The sequence below is a fragment of the Plectropomus leopardus genome, chromosome 19 (assembly GCF_026936395.1).
Source record: "Plectropomus leopardus strain MGB_pleo_1.0 chromosome 19, ASM2693639v1, whole genome shotgun sequence".
NCBI lineage: Eukaryota > Metazoa > Chordata > Actinopteri > Perciformes > Serranidae > Plectropomus > Plectropomus leopardus.
The window spans coordinates 4,427,262-4,437,529 of record NC_142194.1 but is presented as its reverse complement, the minus strand read 5'-3'; the positions used below and the strand labels follow the sequence as shown (position 1 = coordinate 4,437,529).

The window sequence follows — 10,268 nt, the reverse complement described above, 5'->3', positions numbered from 1 at the left end:
TTTAATTAAAAAAATAGAATAATTCTGTAAAATAATTTCAAATCCAGCCCGTCTCTAGCTTTTTAATATTTTTTTCTCCCTAGACATATTTCCCCAGCATTAAAAAAAAAAAAATCTTGCAATTTGTGGAAAATGTTGCCAAGTTGCTTTTTGGGTGTTTTCCAGTGTTTCTGAAAGAAATCACCAATCAAGCAATTTGCTCACGGTTCAAAGGTTTGCATATTGTGAAAGGCGTCTGAAAGCAGCACATAAAAAAATGATCTGGCTCCAAGGTTTCAAAGGGTTAAATTCCTTGGAGGAAAAAAGATCCAAATGAGAACATGAATCTTTTGTGCAGGTTGCTGAGCGCTGCGTTGCCTTGGCTCTCCCTCTCACATGCAGAGTGACTCAAGCAGGAGATGTTCTCGTTAGAAGGAGAGACTGACGCTCCTATTCCCGCGACATCATCATCCCACACTAGTGGGGCTCCACGGTGTGCGATGTGATGCTCAGTCCTGCACAGTTGCATCTACAGGAGGCGTGCTTGTCCCTGCCACAGGAGCACCGGAGGAGCACCGGAGGAGCAGCAGCCTATTAACCGGGCATTGGACACACCGAGGAACAGAGCGCATTTTTGGGGGGGAGCTCTACCTCCCGCCTCCCACACTCCCAAGCGATGGCATTTACGGATCGATCAACGGGAGCGCGTGAGTTATCCTCCTTATACAATCAATGTCTTTCATGACGGATACAATGAACTGCATGTCTGATAACAGCCATGTTTTGGTCATCGCACCAAGAGGCTTTGAAACGCGCCACAAGGATGCAAGATTTTAAAATCATATTAATAAGAAGAATAATCTGCTGTGTTTATTTATCGTACGCGCATTTATTTGCAGTGGCCACAGCTGATGCATACATCTCCTTAAAGGAGACGCGTGGTGCTCGGGCGCTTTGGCAACATCAGCATCACACACAGAGCGATGCCATGGCCGCAGGCAACCTTCAACTTCAGCTCAGTGCTGATGGAAAGCGGTCAGCAAAAGTAGCCTACATCTGTCGGGTAGTTTGCTCTCTGGCCTGGTTTCATCCATGCATCATCATATCCAAGAGAGAAATATGACAATCTCAGAATAGCCAAAGGACTGTCAGTTTATGTCAAGATTGGAATAATTCTCTCTTTATTTTTAGTAAAACTTGTGACTAATTTCTGTTGCAAAACAAAAATAGAGGAAGGAAAAAAAGGCTGCTGGTGGGGCTGTTGGAACATTTTGTCTTTGAAATACAAACACTGCTCATCAGGCTAAATATAGGAGCATACATTGCTCATCTCTTCTCCTTGTAATAGAAACGCTTGCACATCTGAATGTTTTCCATTATTGTTTCGGTAACAGCTCTCCGGATAGCTTTTTTATAAAGACATCACAGCTGAACGTGCAGTGCACATCACTCCCTCTTATCATCATTAGGCTGTAGTAATAGTACGGCTGATGATATCAACACTATTTTCTGTGCAAAAACTTACACCCAGAGAGGATATTTAAGAATCTTAAGCCAGCAGTTATTTAATCTGAAAATGTGTCAATATTTCATCTAAAACACGCTTCTTGGATACTCCGATGAGTATTTCTGGCTTAGAAACACTGGCTAAATATGGATAAAAAACTAGAGGTGAAAAAAAGAAAGGCAATGCTTGCCCTTTTCTGAGCGGGACTGGAGCCATCTATCATGCTCCAGGCTCCCACAGCCCCCATAGCTTCTTCCAGTGCCCCTAAGTGACCAACCAGCCCTGGGCGTCCTCCAGGGGACAGACGTCGGCCACCCGCCCGCTCAGCCTAACTCTCCAGCCCCTTAAAAGAAAAGCTTGCATGTGGATGGAGCTGTACTAAACATCTGGATGATTTTCATTTTTGTTTAACCCTTTAAAACATGGGCAAATTGGTTTTATTTCTTGAAAAAACAGGAGAAGGCAATCAACAATGTAATATGACATTACCCAAAAAAAACTGCAAGAAAATTATTTGGAAATATGCACAAAAAAGTAAAAACAAAAAAGTTCTGAAAATATTTATAAAATTTGTTTTCTTTACATTTTTGGTAACATAATTTTGAATATAATAATAATAATAATAATAATAATAATAATAATAATAATAATAATAATAATAATAATAACAATAACAATAATAATAATAATAATAATAATAATAATAATAATACTATAAGTATAGTTTTCTGGACATTATTTTAAATAGTTTTCAAATAAGCCTCCTCTCTTTCATTAAGCTAAATTTTAGGCAATTTTCTTGTCACCTTTTTCTAATTACTTGCAATTTGTGGTACATTTCTTGCCAAATTGATTATTACCTTCCTTCCCCATGTCTGAGAAAGAAACTGAACAAAGAATAAAGAGAATAAATATCTGCACACGGGACTACAGCTCCTAATATTTAATTGACTATTTTGATTGACGTCATGAAGACCCCGTTGGGTTGAAATATTGCATCTGTTGTAGTTAATTAAATACTGGGAGCTGTACTCCAGTGTGTGGATATTTCTTCTCTTTGTAACGTTAATATGTAGTTTAATCTGGTGCCTGGCCTCATAAAAAGGTCGGATGTACACACAACTACTCTGCTGCGCTTAGAAAGAAACTGAACACCTTCGCTCAGGTTTCAAAGGGTCAAATAGCTTATGAAAGGCTTCTGAATGTAGAAAACTGATGTCAATCCAGGTTTCAAAGGGTTGAAGTGATCGTAACAAAAACAGTCTGACTCTAAATATCTCAGAAAAGCTTTATATGTAGACATCGCAGCTTATTTTAAACTGAATATCAGCCCTTTTAAATATGATTTCAATGAAATAATAATAACAATCACAACAAAAATAGAATGTGACAAACTCACATCAAAAGTTGTGAGGTCAAATGTCAACCTGGTTGGTGCTCTGAAAAGTAAACAGATCACCACATTTTGTGCCAAATCATCCAGCGAATGGTGAGATATTTTATTCATAGGAATTAATCTTGTTTCATCTTAAAATGTCTGCTTTAGGTGCTATATTCCCTGTTGGAAATGCAGCTATTTGTTGGTTAATCACAATCATTTTTGGCTGCATGGTCCTCAGTGGAAACATGGCAAATTATCAGTCAGCAATGTCTCGGTAAAAAACAACAGCTTTTGGTGCCACAATTCTCAATAGAAATAGCCATGTTTTGGTAATAAACAATGACTGCTGTTGGCACAAATCATGGTAGAAACACAGTAATGTCTTGGTATAAAACAACCACTTTTAGTGCCACTGTCCCCTGTGGAAATGCAGTGATGTCTCAGTGAAAAACAACAATTTTGGTTGGCACAGTCTCCAATGAAAATGCAGTGATGTCTTGGTAAAAACAACCACATTTGGTTGCACAATCCTTATAGAAAGCAGCAATGTCTTGCTAAGAAAAAACAACCACTTTACTGCCACAATCCCTGCTGAAACACAGCACTCTCTCTTTAAAAAACAACTGCTTTTAGTTCCACAACCCACGGTGAAAACGCTGCAATGTCTCAGGAAAAAACAATGGCTTTTGGTGGCACTATCCACCAGTAAATTTTTAGTGTATCTTCGTAAAAAAGAACAGCTGCTGGTGCCAAAACGTCTGGTGTAAATGCAGCAATGTCTCGTTAAAAAAGAACCACATTTAGTGGCAGAATTTCCGGTGTAAATGAAGTCTTGTTGCATGTCTTGTTAAAAAACAACTGTTTATGGTGGCAAAAAAGCCAGGCTGCTATAACACCAACATGAAGAATCTGACCTGCTGGTGGCACTAGATTAAGTCAAGGGATCATTAATTCAGTAGAATTTATCCTCAAAATTAAACACCAAATTACATGGCAGTCCATCCAAAAGTTGTCAAGACATGTCACTTGGATGAAATCAAAAAATTGTCAGCCTTCTTGTGGCACTGCAGGAAAAAACTAAAGGATAATTTGTTACAGTTTATCCTCTGGGGAGCATGCATTTCCATCCATCCAGTAGTCGAGATATTTCAGTCTGCACCACATTGACTGATAATTTCTCCTCCACATCACTAGCATGGTTTAAAACCATAAAATCAGAGCCACAAACAGACCAAACATTCACAAATTCAAGCTCCTTTTATCGGAAGAGCTTGCACGTGGATTCTGCTCTGCGTATCACGATAAAGATGTTTCATATTATGTTGCAGAGGTGAGTTCCGCCTTTTCAGCAAACACGTTTTTTTTCTTTTGTATGAAGTGCGGCTTTAAGGCGGCCTGTTTTTGTTCTCAAAGAAAGCCTGGAGTGGATTAAGAGCGGACAGCGACGTGGTGCTGAAATGCAGCAGGGTTTATCCTCAGCGGGTGAAACATGTCGGGCTGATAACTCGTATCAAACAGGGGCGCCTATGCTTACTCATGCTGTTTGCATTCAGATCAAGTCATTATTTCACATGCTCATACGGGCCTGATGATAATTAGCTCCATGCCAAAGTCTGTCAGCTGTGTGTGTCTCTGCAGCGGCCTGTGAGAGGGGTCAGTAGGTTACATTAACAACTCCTTATTTTTCACTTCCCATCCATCTGCGGAGCCTGATCTTACTGGTTGTCTCTCTTCTACTTGATTAGCACCACTTCATTTGAAGTATTCAGCCCTCCCTTCTTGTCAGTTCCCATGGTGTCACGTCCAAAAGAGCTAATTTAAGGAAGTGAATCATGGCTTTAGCCTACCTGCTAATCACCAATCACATAGCCGCTGTGCTGCTGTATATTCTCTGGCGGGTCTGGGCTTGTTTTTCTGCATTTTTGCCCTCGTTAATCATGTTTTTTTTCCCCCTTGCACTTTTAAATTGGATCCCAGCGAGCTCCCCCATGCTTGAAGCTGTTGTATAATGTACTTTGTTATGTGCTGATGAGTGCTGTTGATGCTGTTTTTTTGGAAACATGATGCGCTGTGAAGTGAGGTGAGAGTGCGCCAGTGATTTCATTCTCACGAGGAAACGGCCTTTCAGTCCGATTTTGTTTGGAAAATTATTGGATTACGACCAAGGACAGTGTCCAAGTCCAATACAATACACCTTCTATTTTAATTTATTTTGTTGGACATTACCAAGACACTTTACAGGAGAACATACCACAACAGGTTGGGTGTGACTGTCATTGTGGATGATTTTGGACGTGTTGTCCCTTTTATGTGTGGTTTTTGAAGCTGCATTGTTCCAGCTGACCTTGAGGAGGGTTACTCTGGGGTGATATGTGTAGAACGAGGGTGCGTTTATGTGTGTATATGCTTGTGTTGGGGACGGGAGGGGGTTGTGTGCTGACGCAATCAGACTGAGAAAATTGGCACCTTCGATTGAACAGAGGAAGTGTTTTTCTCTGTTGAATGAATTAACTCGCAGAAGCAAATCACAGCTGAGACAGTGGCCGTTAGCACGACGTGTTCAACGTTCTGGATAATGCTGCTCAATCTGGGAAATCATACCCTAACGTAGAACGAAACAGCACTCACGGAAACACATGACAAGGCCTCATTCAAATCAAAACCATCTACCTAACAACTTGTCAACTCTTGTATAAAAAGGAAGCATTTGCAAAGTGTTGCCTCAGAATTGCAAAGTCAAGAAAAGCAGTGGATGATGAAGTCGATTTCTTTTTTCTTTTTTTTTTTTGGCGGCACACTTTGAACCCTGCAGATCTCTGAAAGAGTCTTTCTGCAAATTCTGACAAGCTTGTAAATATGAATCTGTTTTTCAGATATCATCATAAGCAGTATTCAATGACAATGACATTCATTAAATCTGCATCTGGTGCAAGGCTCAGTTTTTTGTTACTTTCCATATCTCCATCTCATGAATATATAAATGCATATACACAAATGCAAAACTTTATTGGATGTTTTTTTATATTTAATACTGCATTATATAAAAGCTACATGTAAGAGGTGACCAGCCCGTCATCTCTCAGGACTGACGAGCCAATAAGACTGACCCTGCAGCTGTGAGTCATATATAAGTCCTCCAAACAAAACAACTTACGATGTCTGTCAATGCCTTCAAGAAACATTACACCTGATCCACATGGCTGTTTTTTATCCAAAACAAAGACTTGACAGTGTTTTTAAAAAGACAAAGGAAAAGAAACTGATGCAGCAGAACCACAAATGTCATCTTTCTTATTCCACTCATTTTGCCTGCTTGTCAAAACATGGTGCCTACATTACCCACAATGCAACTCATGATTCTGTGTTATGCTAGTAGTGGCTATGGACTCTTTTTTAAAAAAAAAATAACACTACTAGGCCTACTACTACACCTATTATTAATTAGCATTATTACTACTACTATTATTATTATGACTGTTTTGTCAGGTTGTCATATCAAATTTCCATTCAGTTGAGTTAAGTCATTATAAAATAACCCAAAAAGTACCATTTATGTCATTAAATCAAGTAAAACTGAGATGATTGTATTAATACAATTTATTGCAGCAAATCGTGAGACTGAGTGCACAAATCCCTAAGAATTCACATAATTTACTAACAAGTTTATTTTATTACCGTTAAAAAAAATTTACACTTCAAATATTTTTAATAATAATAATAATTTACTGTAATAAATTTCATGTAATTACTGTTATTAAATACTATTTCTTTCAGATATGTTGATGTTGATGTTAGAATTACTTAACTCAATTGGAGGGGGGTTTTTTTATCTAAAGGAAATACATAAACCTGATAGAACAGACAAAAAAATTGAGTGCAACCACCAAAAAAGAAGTAACCACTGTGACATTTTGTGTCCTCCGTGCTGCTTTACTTTTTGCTAAAAGGTTTTCCGGTATGTCTGAGACATTGAAAATGACACACCAGAGAGAAAAAAACAGAGCATACACATCTATCTATATTCATAAACACCCTGCAAATATGTGCTAAATTTGGTGGAGAAAGGTCATAATACTGTAATTTTGTTATGTGGAGAGTCTAGCGAGTCAGCTTAATGTTTCATTATGATCTGGACACGCACACTGTGCTGTTTTCTTCCCTGAATCTGACCGTCCTCTTTGACAGAATCGGAGAATTAGAGCTGTCAGCTTGTTGAGAACAGCACCAAACAACAGCAAAACATAATTCTATTCATCTTCTTGCAGTAACAAAGTCCTTTTGGAGGCAGCTCTGACATAATAACACATTGAAACATCTCAAAATCCTCAGCGAGACTGAAGCCAGTCAGCCAAACAAAGGACAGACCATAACAACAGAAAACAGATTTGTCGCTTTCTGTCAAAAAAAGGTGGAGAAGAAAACTTTGTTGTCCATTACATTGAATAAAATGGAAATTTGCTTTCAGCATCTTGGCAACACAAGGACAGTTAAGGGCAGCTAAAATACATTGAAGACATTTTCAACACTCAGGGCACAAATTACTTCTTGCACACATTTTTTTTGTGTGGCAAGTGAGACCTTGAATGTCCTCCCAGACAGCGGCATTTGAAATTATGAGTTGACGCTAAAAAATAGCAAGAAATTTTTAAAAAGTACAGGAAAATTACCTAAAAATTAATTTTAAAAGTTTTAAAAAGTTTAAATGCCTAGGGGAAAATGTACAGGGGAAAAAAGCAAAAAGCTAAGGGTAAACTACATTTATATTTATTATAATTTAATTGTGAAAGATTATGTCAGAATTATTAGACATTTTAAGATTTTTCAGGTAATTTAATTTTTTTTACATGTATTTATTTTGTTTTGTTTTTCTTTTCTAAACCGTTTTTCAGGTGATTTTCTTGTACTTTTTACTTATTTCTTGCTCATTTTTGGGTCATCCCTTCCTTGATTGCTTATTGCCTTCTTCGCAGGTTTTTGAGAGAAATGAAGCCAGTTTGCTGAGGTTTCAAAGGGTAAAGCAAAAGTGGCCCTCGGGCAATGCAAGTTGAGGATCCGTGTTCTGAAGCCAGAAAACAGAGCCAAGAGGAGATGCAGAAGTCTAGTTTTCTCTCAGTCCACTTAAATTGCAATATGCATGAAGTTTATTATGGGATTTTTGCCCAAAATTAAACAGCCTACTCGGCTTTAACCACCTGGATCAGTTGGATTTTTGCGAAACCTTTGCCTCAGCTTTTCAGCTCTATTAGTGGAGAGCTGCTTGAGTTGAGGGTTGTGTTTTTCAAACTGGCCTTCAGAGCAGGATTGAAATGCCACAGATACTGCGAGCTTTATTTCCTCTCTCTGCTGAGGGTTTGCTGCACATCAGCTGCGTCAGAACGACACAGACAGCAAGTGCTTGTCTGTTTCTTTGATCCTGATGGTTTGAGGAGTCTGGTATCAGATCTGGAATCAGATGTTTTGGCAGCTTCATCGATAGCGTTAACGATCGCTCTCACCTGTGTCACTGAGGGGCAGGTTTGGCATAAACGAATAAACCTCAAATAAATTACATTACATTATGTAAAACTGATCAAATTGGGGATTTTGGCCTGTTGGTGAGAGAATGAAAACAGTGTTTAATCCTCTGAAATCAGTTTGCTGCTTTCAGACACCTTTAACAAGCATTTAACCCTTTCAAACCTGAGCAGATTTGATTTGAAGGGGTAAGTTAACAAGAAATGTTAACTTGGGAAATTGCAACAAATTAGTAGGAGATGGTGAAAAAAAAGCCTTAAAAAAAGGTTAAAAATAGTTGGATTAATAGAAAATAATCATTACAGAAGAAAATACAAAAAAATGTTTTACTCTATTTTAAAGAACTTTTTTTCAGGTCTTTGTTTTGTTGCTTTTTTTTTCCTTTTCTTTTTTTGTTGCTTATTTTTTAGGTTTTTTTCTTGTATCTTTTTAGTAATACCATGCTGTTTTTGTCCATTTGCTGTTAAGCAGCTCGTTGCATATAATTTTTGAAAGAAATCAAGAAATCAAAGAAATTCTGCACAGACATTCATGCTCCCCAGGTGATTAATCCTATAGAATCAATCTGTGGACTTCTCCTCCAGCATCAATATGAAGCTGACATCTGTGGATTTAGTGAAATATCTCCGCAACTATTGGACATACTGCCATGAAAAATGTTGCAGGCATTCATTTTCACCTCCTGATTATTACTAATAATTCTCGGGATCCTCCACCAGAAATAAACGTCTGTGTGTTTGAAGAAAGTTTGGCTGCACAGCACAAGTTTGTAATGACTAACCCACCAGCAGGCTGCTTGTTAAGCTTTCTTTGTGGTTCAAGTTATTACATTATCCCGTAATAAAAATTTGATTGTAGCATCACAACAAAGTTAACACAATTTCCAGTACATTTACAGTAAATATTGCACTCTGAAGTTGCATTAATAACCCCACAGCTTGATGATGCTGTAGTTTCCATGAAGCACCTGAGAGCCGAGCTCAGACATGAGAATATGAGGTCATTTATCTCACTCTGCAGTATCATCACCGGTGGGCAGCATATATTAGACCCGACACACACACACACACACACACACACACACACACACACACACACACACACACACACACACACACACACACTGAGGAAGTGTCCTGCCTAGAAACAGCGCTGACATAATTTGCAGAGTGCTAATTTATGCAAAACCCATTCCATTTCCTGCGATGGCTTTGCCCCTTTTTCAAACTCATTTTCAATGTTTCCTGTGCTGCCTGGCAATCTACACACTTATGGTATGATTATGTTCATATACATAAATATGGACTTTTATGTAAGCTACTCACAGACTGCATGACTAAATGAAGAGGGGGAGCAGAGGCCCTGCTGGCTGATGGAATATTCATAGAAGGCTTTCAAGGGTCAGCGGGGGTAAGGGAAGGGGGAGACGGCGAGAACAAAGAGGGAGTGATGCTGAACCGCTGTGCTCCCGTCTTCATTATATATCAGATGTTTCAATTTAGACCCGGCTCTTGAATAAGTCAAAAAATTACAACGTGAGACATGATTTGTTGCATAAGTTAAAGGGATAGTTCGAATTTTTTGAAGCGGGGTTGTACGGGGCACTTATCCATAGTCAGTGTATTCATAGACCATTTTCATTCTGAAGTAATCAAATACTGCAGCTTTTGCAGTGATTTTGGCCTAAGATCCTGACACCAAAAGCTTTCGCATCCACATAATACGTCACTAGACGGCGTCAGCCATCCATTTGTGGTGTTAATTAAGGGTCAACAGACTATCGGCCTTGGCATTTTGTAGATTTTATGTATTGGCGTTTTATTTTAATGATTTTATGATAAAATTAATTAATTAAAAAGTGCAAAGAAAGTGTCAGCATGGGAGGAA

The 10,268-nt window shown here is 38.5% G+C and overlaps 1 protein-coding gene across 1 annotated transcript in view; it reads left to right on the top strand.

The window, feature by feature from the left end:
- The first annotated feature begins 368 nt into the window (after positions 1-368).
- tbkbp1 (TBK1 binding protein 1) overlaps positions 369-10,268 on the top strand; it is a 75,851-nt gene continuing 65,951 nt past the window's right edge. Inside the window, exon 1 of the mRNA XM_042508352.2 lies at positions 369-686. The gene's annotated coding sequence lies outside the window, so the exon portion shown is untranslated. The remainder of the gene's footprint in view (positions 687-10,268) is intronic.